The sequence below is a fragment of the Rattus norvegicus genome, chromosome 17 (assembly GCF_021556685.1).
Source record: "Rattus norvegicus strain SHRSP/BbbUtx chromosome 17, alternate assembly SHRSP_T2T, whole genome shotgun sequence".
In the NCBI taxonomy this organism is placed as follows: domain Eukaryota; kingdom Metazoa; phylum Chordata; class Mammalia; order Rodentia; family Muridae; genus Rattus; species Rattus norvegicus.
This window is the reverse complement of record NC_141550.1, coordinates 70,220,570-70,232,048: the sequence shown is the minus strand read 5'-3', so window position 1 is coordinate 70,232,048 and position 11,479 is coordinate 70,220,570. Positions and strand designations below refer to the sequence as shown.

Genomic DNA, 11,479 nt, shown 5'->3' with positions numbered 1-11,479 from the left:
CACATATTGCACCTCACACAATAACAGTGAGAGATTTCAACACCCCACTCTCATCAATGGACAGATCATGGGAACAGAAATTACACAGAGACGTAGACAGACTAAGAGAAGTCATGAGCCAAATGGACTTAACAGATATTTATAGAACATTCTATCCTAAAGCAAAAGGATATACCTTCTTCTCAGCTCCTCATGGTACTTTCTCCAAAATTGACCATATAGTTGGTCAAAAAACGGGCCTCAACAGGTACAGAAAGATAGACATAATCCCATGCGTGCTATCGGACCACCACGGCCTAAAACTGGTCTTCAATAACAATAAGGGAAGAATGCCCACATATACGTGGAAATTGAACAATGCTCTACTCAATGATAACCTAGTCAAGGAAGAAATAAAGAAAGAAATTAAAAACTTTTTAGAATTTAATGAAAATGAAGGTACAACATACCCAACCTTATGGGACACAATGAAAGCTGTGCTAAGAGGAAAACTCATAGCGCTGTGTGCCTGCAGAAAGAAACAGGAAAGAGCATATGTCAGCAGCTTGACAGCACACCTAAAAGCTCTAGAGCAAAAAGAAGCAAATACACCCAGGAGGAGCAGAAGGCAGGAAATAATCAAACTCAGAGCTGAAATCAACCAAGTAGAAACAAAAAGGACCATAGAAAGAATCAACAGAACCAAAGTTGGTTCTTTGAGAAAATCAACAAGATAGATAAACCCTTAGCCAGACTAACGAGAGGACACAGAGAGTGTGTCCAAATTAACAAAATCAGAAAGGAAAAGGGAGACATAACTACAGATTCAGAGGAAATTCAAAAAATCATCAGATCTTACTATAAAAGCCTATATTCAACAAAACTTGAAAATCTGCAGGAAATGGACAATTTCCTAGACAAATATCAGGTACAGAAGTTAAATCAGGAATAGATAAACCAGTTAAACAATCCCATAACTCCTAAGGAAATAGAAGCAGTCATTAAAGGTCTCCCAACCAAAAAGAGCCCAGGTCCAGATGGGTTTAGTGCAGAATTCTATCAAACCTTCATAGAAGACCTCATACCAGTATTATCCAAACTATTCCACAAAATTGAAACAGATGGATCACTCCCGAATTCCTTCTATGAAGCCACAATTACTCTTATACATAAACCACTCAAAGACACAACAAAGAAAGAGAACTTCAGACCAATTTCCCTTATGAATATCGACGCAAAAATACTCAATAAAATTCTGGCAAACCGAATCCAAGAGCACATCAAAACAATCATCCACCATGATCAAGTAGGCTTCATCCCAGGCATTCAGGGATGGTTTAATATATGGAAAACCATCAATGTGATCCATTATATAAACAAACTGAAAGAACAAAACCACATGATCATTTCATTAGATGCTGAGAAAGCATTTGACAAAATTCAACACCCCTTCATGATAAAAGTCCTGGAAAGAATAGGAATTCAAGGCCCATACCTAAACATAGTAAAAGCCATATACAGCAAACCAGTTGCTAACATTAAACTAAATGGAGAGAAACTTGAAGCAATCCCACTAAAATCAGGGACTAGACAAGGCTGCCCACTCTCTCCCTACTTATTCAATATAGTTCTTGAAGTTCTAGCCAGAGCAATCAGACAACAAAAGGAGGTCAAGGGGATTCAGATCGGAAAAGAAGAAGTCAAAATATCACTATTTGCAGATGATATGATAGTTTATTTAAGTGATCCCAAAAGTTTCACCAGAGAACTACTAAAGTTGATAAACAACTTCAGCAAAGTGGCTGGGTATAAAATTAACTCAAATACATCAGTAGCCTTCCTCTACACAAAAGAGAAACAAGCCGAGAAAGAAATTAGGGAAACGACACCCTTCATAATAGACCCAAATAATATAAAGTACCTCGGTGTGACTTTAACCAAGGAAGTAAAAGATCTGTACAATAAGAACTTCAAGACACTGAAGAAAGAAATTGAAGAAGACCTCAGAAGATGGAAAGATCTCCCATGCTCATGGATTGGCAGGATTAATATAGTAAAAATGGCCATTTTACCAAAAGCGATGTACAGATTCAATGCAATCCCCATCAAAATACCAATCCAATTCTTCAAAGAGTTAGAACAATTTGCAAATTCATCTGGAATAACAAAAAACCCAGGATAGCTAAAACTATCCTCAACAATAAAAGGACTTCAGGGGGAATCACTATCCCTGAACTCAAGCAGTATTACAGAGCAATAGTGATAAAAACTGCATGGTATTGGTACAGAGACAGACAGATAGACCAATGGAATAGAATTGAAGACCCAGAAATGAACCCACACACCTATGGTCACTTGATTTTTGACAAAGGAGCCAAAACCATCCAATGGAAAAAAGATAGCATTTTCAGCAAATGGTGCTGGTTCAACTGGAGGTCAACATGTAGTAGAATGCAGGTTGATCCATGCTTATCACCCTGTACAAAGCTTAAGTTCAAGTGGATCAAGGACCTCCACATCAAACCTGATACACTCAAACTAATAGAAGAAAAACTAGGGAAGCATCTGGAACACATGGGCACTGGAAAAAATTTCCTGAACAAAACACCAATGGTTTATGCTCTAAGATCAAGAATCGACAAATGGGATCTCATAAAACTGCAAAGCTTCTGTAAGGCAAAGGACACTGTGTTTAGGACAAATCGGCAACCAACAGATTGGGAAAAGATCTTCACCAATCCTACAACAGATAGAGGCCTTATATCCAAAATATACAAAGAACTCAAGAAGTTAGACTGCAGGGAGACAAATAACCCTATTAAAAATGGGGTTCAGAGCTAAACAAAGAATTCACAGCTGAGGAATGCCAAATGGCTGAGAAACACCTAAAGAAATGTTCAACATCTTTAGTCATAAGGGAAATGCAAATCAAAACAACCCTGAGATTTCACCTCACACCAGTGAGAATGGCTAAGATCAAAAACTCAGGTGACAGCAGATGCTGGCGAGGATGCAGAGAAAGAGGAACACTCCTCCATTGTTGGTGGGATTGCAGACTGGTACAACCATTCTGGAAATCAGTCTGGAGGTTCCTCAGAAAATTGGACATTGAACTGCCTGAGGATCCAGCTATACCTCTCTTGGGCATATACCCAAAAGATGCCCCAACACATAAAAAAGACACGTGCTCCACTATGTTCATCGCAGCCTTATTTATAATAGCCAGAAGCTGGAAAGAACCCAGATGCCCTTCAACAGAGGAATGGATACAGAAAATGTGGTACATCTACACAATGGAATATTACTCAGCTATCAAAAACAATGACTTTATGAAATTCGTAGGCAAATGGTTGGAACTGGAAAATATCATCCTGAGTGAGCTAACCCAATCACAGAAAGACATACATGGTATGCACTCATTGATAAGTGGCTATTAGCCCAAATGCTTGAATTACCCTAGATGCCTAGAACAAATGAAACTCAAGACAGATGATCAAAATGTGAATGCTTCACTCCTTCTTTAAAAGGGGAACAAGAATACCCTTGGCAGGGAAGGGAGAGGCAAAGATTAAAACAGAGACTGAAGGAACACCCATTCAGAGCCTGCCCCACATGTGGCCCATACATATACAGCCACCCAATTAGACAAGATGGATGAAGCAAAGAAGTGCAGACCGACAGGGGCCTGATGTAGATCGCTCCTGAGAGACACAGCCAGAATACAGCAAATACAGAGGCGAATGCCAGCAGCAAACCACTGAACTGAGAATAGGACCCCCGTTGAAGGAATCAGAGAAAGAACTGGAAGAGCTTGAAGGGGCTTGAGACCCCATATGTACAACAATGCCAAGCAACCAGAGCTTCCAGGGACTAAGCCACTACCTAAAGACTATACATGGACTGACCCTGGACTCTGACCTCATAGGTAGCAATGAATATCCTAGTAAGAGCACCAGTGGAAGGGGAAGCCCTGGGTCCTGCTAAAACTGAACCCCCAGTGAACTAGACTGTTTGGGGGAGTGCGGCAATGGGGGGAGGGTTGGGAGGGGAACACCCATAAGGAAGGGGAGTGGGGAGGGGGATGTTTGCCCGGAAACCAAAGAATTATTATTAAGTATTAAATAAATAAAAAAAACTGAAAAAAACCCCTTTATGCGTCTTCTTTCTTGGGGTTTCCTGAGTTCTCAGGGGATGGATGTTATGGAAACAGCCCATTTCAATTCCCTTCCCACATAATGTCTGGCTGTGGGTCTTTGCATCTCTATCTGTTGCTGGAGAAAGCTTCGCTGATGATGCCTGAATAAGGCATGGGTGAATGAGTATAGCAGAGTACCATTAGTAGCTGTATTATTGATACTTAAAATAACTGAGGGAAGTAGGTTTTGTTTTATACCAGGTCTTTGGGCTATCTGGTTTCTGGATACCCTAGCAGTGTTGGGTGTAGGTCACATCTCTTGGAATAGGGTGAAATTCAAATCAGAATTTAGTGGGCAACTTTCACAAGGTCTGTTCCACAATTGCCTTAGCATATCTTGAAGGCAAGATAGATTGTAGATCAAAGATTTCATAGCTGGGTTGGTGTTTATATTTTTCTTTTGGTAGATTTCAGAATACTTCCTCCCACCAGAGGAACTAGAATGTAGGAGAGAAGGCTTTATGTAGGCACCAGCTCTATTTCTCCATGTTCAGTGAATTGCATTGTTGTTGTCCTTGACAATAGGGCCCCTCCAGCAGTTTGCAGAGAGCAACCATTTGTCTTAGCAATAGCCTGAATTTTTTGGGAATTTCCATGAGACCCTCTTGGTCAACAATTCAATTTAATGCAACCAAGTTCTTCTACTGGGAGCTACAATTGGCAATAGGAGGTGTCACCATATCCCTCATTATTAGATTGTATTAGTATCACCTTTATATATTGAAGAGAGTTTCCACTAAACTAGGTTTCCATATCATCTCTCAATTGCCCCTCAGATCCAGTTGTCTCTCCCTGCATTCCATCAATATAGCCCTATCTCTCCTACCCATTTCCACTTCATTCACCCACTCCATTTCCAGATTGCCAGTAATATCGATTCTATTTCCTCCTACTAGGGAGATCCATGTTTATTACCTTTTGCCTTCCTCTATACCAGAACTTTCTGGGTCTAATGATTGCAGTTTGGTTTATATTTGCTTAGCAGCTAATATTCACTTATAAGTGAATATATATCACATTTATCTTTTTGGGCTCTCAGAATGATTTTTTCTGGTTCCATATATTTGCCTGTAAATTTCATGATGCTAATTTTTAGCATCTAAGTAACACATTATGTAAATGTACCACATTTTCTTTATTCATTCTTTTGTTGAGGGACATCTCAGTTGTTTCCAGCTTCTGGATATTATGAATAAAGTCACAACAAACATGGTTGAGCCAATGTCCTCGTGGTGGGATGGCACATCCAATGAGTATATGCCCAAGAGTTGTGCAGCTGGATCTTGAGGTTGATGTAATCCCAACTTTCTGAGAAACTACTATCCTGACTTTCATAGTGGCCATAGACCTTTGCGCTCTCACAGCAATGGAGAACTGTTTCCTTCGCTCCACATCCTCCCCAGCATATCACTTGTGTTATTTATTTTTAGCTTTCTGACATGTGTAAGATAGAGCTTCAAGGTAGTTTTGATTGGCCTTTTTCTAGTGGCTAAGGATATTGAACATTTCTTTAAGTGTTTCTCGGCCATTTTAATTTTCTCTATTGTTCGCTTTAGTTCTGTCCTACGTTTTTAATTAAATTATTTGTTTTGAGATAAGTCATTGCTTGAGTTCTTTTTATTTTAGGATATTAGTCCTCTAACAGATGTGGAGCTGGTAAGAATATTTTCCCATTCTGTAGGCTACTGCTTTGTTCAAATAATGGCGTTCTTTCCCCCTTCTAGGGAGATCCATGTGTCTTCCACTGAGCCTTCCTTTACAACAAAACGTTCTGGATCTCGTAATTGCAGCTTGACTATCATTTACTTAGCAGTGAACGTCACTTAAAAGTAAATACAGGAGTTTTTCAGTTTCATGAGGTCCCATTTATTATTTATCTTATTGCCTGTTCTATCCATGTTCTGCTGAGGAAGTCTTCTCTGGTGCCAATGCATTCAAGGCCTTTTCCTACTCTCTCTTCATCAGGTTTAGTGTATATAGTTTTATATTGGGGTCTTTGATCCACATGGACTTGAGTTTTGTGTAGGGTTATAAATATGGATCTATTTCTATTCTTCCGCATGCTGCTATCGAAATTGACCAGCACCATTTGTTGAAAAAGCTGTCCTTGCTTTTCCCAGTTTGTATTTCTGGATTCTTTATCAAGTGTCCAAGTGTGAGTGGATTTATGTATAGGTCTTCAGTTTTATTCTATTGATCAACGTGACTTCTTTTTTATGCCAATACTATGAGGGTTTTTGTTTGTTTCTTTTATCTCTATACATCTATGGCATTGTTCAGGATTATTTAAGTGATCCTGAGTTTTTGTGTTTTTCCAGTTGTCCTGTTATTTCCATGTCTGCGAAGAGTTGTGTTGGAATTTGGATGGGGGTTTCATTGAATCTCTAGCTTGCTTTTGGGAGGATTTCCATTTTTATTATATTAACCCCACCAATCCATGAGAATGATAGATCTTTCTATCTTCTGATATCTTATTCAACTTTTTTTCTCAAAAAATGTGAAGTTTTTGCCACTTGCTAGGTTAAACATACCCCTAGATACTTTATATTATTTGAGGCTATTGTGAAGGATGTTCTCTCTGTAATTCCTTTCAAAATCCATTAGCTACTTTTTGTTTAGTTAATCAGCTACTTTTCTGAAAGTGAGTATCACTAGTTCCCTGGTTTGACCTTTTCATATTTCCTGGATATTTTGTTTTGGATGTTGTTTTACATTTAATATTTTCTTTGACAGATACATCTATTTCTTCTAGCATATCTTCAATGCCTGAGATTCTTTCATCCATCTCTTGTATTCTGCTGGTGAAGCTTGTGTCTTTGTTCATTCTAAGAATTCCCTCGATTGGTGTTTTCTTTATTGATTCTATGTCCATTTTCTTTCTTTTTTTATTATTAGCATTTCTTTATTTATACTATGACTCTAAGAAAATGACATTTAGAAGCAGACCCTTTGGCAACACATCAGATATATCACAAACCTAAAGATAGTTGTAGAATTGACCACAGCACTCAGTTGTGATTTTTGATTGCACAGAATCAATAACTGATTTATAATAAAGAAACTTTAAATAACTTAGCTAGCCTTGGCTCAGGGTCTTCAGCATAAATGTGGGCAACACCTGAAAATTATTTTTAACGGACAGCACCATCACATAAGACTATTAAACATGCATATAAACTCCGGCTTTGCAGAACACTGTACTAGATGACCTTTTGATTTAAATAATTACCAGTGTAGAATGACATCATTTGTATCAGTAAAACACTGGGGAGACATTCAGTGGGGTGAACAACACGACAAAGGGCAAGTTACTTTGGCAGCACAAAGTGGGGATGGGCTGATCACTTCAATGAGCTCCTCCATCATGTTCTGCTCATGACAGCCTTGCTGGTCTTGGGTCAAGTGAAATGTCCTTCTAATTAAGCCTGAAGAAGGACCTCTTCCTCTGCTGCCTCCTTATCTTTTATCAGTGTCAGCAAGTGCAATAAGCCTGGGGCAGGGCTACCTTCTGGCAGTCCAAGCTCTCTTCGAACTGACTTGTGGATTGCCCCAGCAATGACTTGGTCTAGTCGGGCCTGATTCATAACTTCTTTCTCAATCGCTCCTTTCTGCACCAGCTTCTGTAATAAAGGCTCCAACCTCAGAACATAGGCAGAGAGCTTTTCACCACTCTTCTGGTAAGTAGTAAGGTATCTGACCTGCAAGGCCCTAGGATTATCAATAATCCCAAATATTGTCTCAAGCGTCTTCAGGCATTCTGCAACGGTAATGAACGGGTTGTTTATCTTGAGGACTCGAATAATTTCGAATGCTGGGCCTCTAAGGCTCTCTATCAACCGCCTTCTTTTCTCTACATCTGACACCTGCCATGTTTTCATTACTTGGGAAGTATGAAACATCCAAGATTCAAATTCTTCCTCACCTGGTCCCGGAGGATCCCTGCCTGAGAACACACTCAGCTTTTTGTATCTCAGATACTGCAGGGTAGGCTTAAGAGCCTCATCTAATGCCTGTGCTAACATGGGTGCTCGAATTTCAGGGATCATCACATTCTGGTCTAGGCAGAGAGGGTCATTCCGATTCCCAAGAACTCTGGTTAATTCACCCATTGTCATGCCCTCTCCCTTTAAAAACTCATTTAATCTGCATAAAAAGTCACTATCAGCATCTGGAGGCTTAAAGATCACTCTCCAGACACCTCCTTTTGCAGGTATCTCCTTGCGGACTAGGGCACTGCCGGTCTCTACTGTGAGCCCAACCAAGGCTACATTCTTGTTCTCATCCCTCCTAAACATCCTCCCAAGCAGTCTATGCTCCCCTAAGGGAGCAAGGCCAGCCTGCAGGGCCTCCTCGATGTCTGCCACTCCGCAGGTCGGAGGGATGCCGGCAACCAACAGTGCCTTCCGAGGGTTCATGTCCATCCCCCTGCACCAGTCTTCTAAGAGTCTCAGTGTCATGGTGTCCAGGGTATTTAAATCCTAACTCGACCAGGGCACCGCCGCCGCCCCACCGCAGCTCAGAGATGTGCGTGCTCGTCTCTCTAAGACGCAGAGGTCCAGGAGCCATCCAAAGCGTCCTCCGGATATTCCGCCACGCCCTGTGCGTCCTGCTCCACTAGGGTCCCGAAGAACTCCGCTACCAACTCCTTCATGCGGACCACGCCCGCCGACAGGCTCTAGAGAGGGTCCGCGTCGCTCGACGCTTCACAGGACACTTGTAGCCGCTGCGGCTCCCCGTCACCACCGACGTACTCGCCAGAAAGCTCCATGGCGACCGCTCAGCTTCAACAGCGCGCCACAGAGAATCGTCACCCGGAAGAGGAAGCCAGCCCGCAGCCAGGGCGGGCGGGAGAGGAGAGTCTCTATGTCCATTTTCATGTCTTGAACAGTTTTACTTATTTTCTTCTGCTGTTTGTGTTTTTTAGGTTTCTTTAATGAATTTATTAATTTCCTCACACTGAATTTGCTGGATTTCTTTAAGGGATTTATTAGTTTTCCAATTAAGGACCTTTATCATCTTCACATAAGTGGTATGAAGGTCTTTTTTCTTGTGATTCAGCTATGTTGGAATACTCAGGACTAGCTACAGTAGTATAGCTATCAGTGGGCTTAGTGTCTCTAGTAGAGACATGCTGCCCAGGCTGTTATTGTGTTTTTATACTAGCATATAGGCTAGCATATAGTGTTTGGAGTGATTATAAGACTAAGTGCTGGTTTCTGGATATATCTTTCTTGGGTAGGTATTTTATTCCTTGGTTACTATTTCCTTGTTGGCATTTTGGAGAATATAATGTATGTTGTATTTTTAGCTAGTGTGCTCATAGAAAACTTGGGTTAGTTGGGTGTAGTTGGGGAGGGGATGTTCTTATCTGACTGAGCTGGTGTTTCCCAGTAAATGCCTGCTCACCGGGCATTCAGAAAGGAAGGTTGAGGGAAAATATCTTTGTGACCCTTTGGGGATAGGGTCAGAGAAGAATGGGTGACAGAAATAATTTTCCTGCTACATAGCTGAGGATGATGAAGGGGAAACTGGATCCCAGGAGCAGAGGAAAGATGTGGGTTCACCCTCAGCCTCCTTTTGGTTCGAGGTTTTGAATCCCATTGGAGCTGAAGTTAAAGGTGATTACTAGGTGCCCAACACAACTGAAGCAAACTAAATCAGGTCAAGCAAGAACCACATAGTCCTAACTGCTGACTCTTCTCTCCTGCCCTACACAAAACATTTCTTTTCTGAGTTTTCATTAAAAAATAGATAATAAAATTTATTCATATCAAATAGATTGATCAGAAAGTTTCTAACCAGTGAATATGTATTACAGTTCTAGAATGGAGGATTGTTATTGTTTTAAGATCTGTGGTTTTTATTTTACTTAGCTAATGACATTGATTATGCCATTGCTCACATAGGCTTCTAACATGGTCACACCACTAGCTCTGTACATTGCTGCCTACTGTTCTTTTCTCCACTAAATATGTTCCAGTCTGAAGATATAAAATACCTGTGATCAACATTTATAGGAACAAGTAATTAAAATCATGAAGTCTGTGAAATATATATTTCTAGTCACATAGTAAAGACAAAGAAACAAATCATAAATCAAAGCAGATAACCAAGAAACGGAGCCAAATCAAAACCAAATGGCAAACTGAATGGCACAGAATTTTCTTGATTCCATTATCAGTTCTTGAGTCTCAAAACATTGTAACTGGCTCTTGGTTAAAACAATTAAAAGAAATAAAGGGAAATAGGAATTATTTCCTATAACCTAATGCTTTGCAAAATGGGTTCAAATCATGTTCTAAAATATGCTTATTTGTGTAAACTGATGAGCAGAGCTCCTGTGCTGGTTAATGTTGCTTACTAACATGACGAAATCTAGGTTCATCAAGAACTCAAACCTCTAGCCCTGTGTGTGAGGGCAGTCATACACTGAGTCAACTCGGACATGAGATATGGTTAGGACCATCCCATGGTCTAGGGTCCTAGAGTGACTCAAAGGATCAAAGACTGCTAAATTCCGGGATCCATTTCTCTTTGACTCAGTGTAACCAACTGCCCCAAGTTCCCAGCACCAGGACTGCTCCTGAATAATGGTCTATAGCTTGAACTATGAGCCAAAATAAGTATTCTCCTCCAGTTGCTTTTGCCAGGAACTTTGTTGTAGCAATGAGAAAGTGACCAATGTATTTTCTCTACCCCCTTTTATATTTTAGCAATGAGCCTGCCTAATGTTTCTCTCTTAACTGTTTGGTGGGTGACAATAAATCACACAATTGGTAGATTTTCAAATGTAGATATTGCATATGATGGGAAAATATTTATTTGTTACATGAAATTTTGATTATTTATCAGATTTGATATTAGGCAATAGAACCCAAAACAATGAAAGCACTCTTTTTTCATTTCTCTAAAGAGGTGCAACGAAGAGAAGGTAGACCAAGAGTCCTGGGGAAGCACAAGGCAACCTACAAGATATCAATGATATCATTGCCGAATGGGCAACGTTACCTGTGACGTAGTCACAAAATGGTATGGAATGAAGCTGAATTCTGCAGTTTTTAAACATCTTTCTTAAGATTTAGTTGTTCTTTACCCGGGATAATCATGGTTCATAGAGATGTGCCCAAATGATTGAAGACTGAAGCATTACACACTAACTCCAACAGTTCTCCTTTTCTTACAGAGATATGAATTGAACCTGATGGTTTTTCCTGGCTTCCAAAATGAAATAAGGCCCCCTGAAAACTTCTACCAGCATCCCAATGGAACTATTGCTTAAGAAGTCCAGATTCCAAATGTGGTAGA

The 11,479-nt window shown here is 40.3% G+C and overlaps 2 pseudogenes across 1 annotated transcript; both read right to left on the bottom strand.

Annotated features, from left to right (window-relative positions):
• Positions 1-5,290: 5,290 nt before the first annotated feature.
• On the bottom strand, positions 5,291-8,980 carry LOC148000255 (EKC/KEOPS complex subunit GON7 pseudogene; annotated as a pseudogene). The gene has a single exon (XR_015641322.1). The product of XR_015641322.1 is annotated as an EKC/KEOPS complex subunit GON7 pseudogene (transcript).
• Positions 7,205-8,738, bottom strand: Moap1-ps1 (modulator of apoptosis 1, pseudogene 1; annotated as a pseudogene).
• Positions 8,981-11,479: the final 2,499 nt, after the last annotated feature.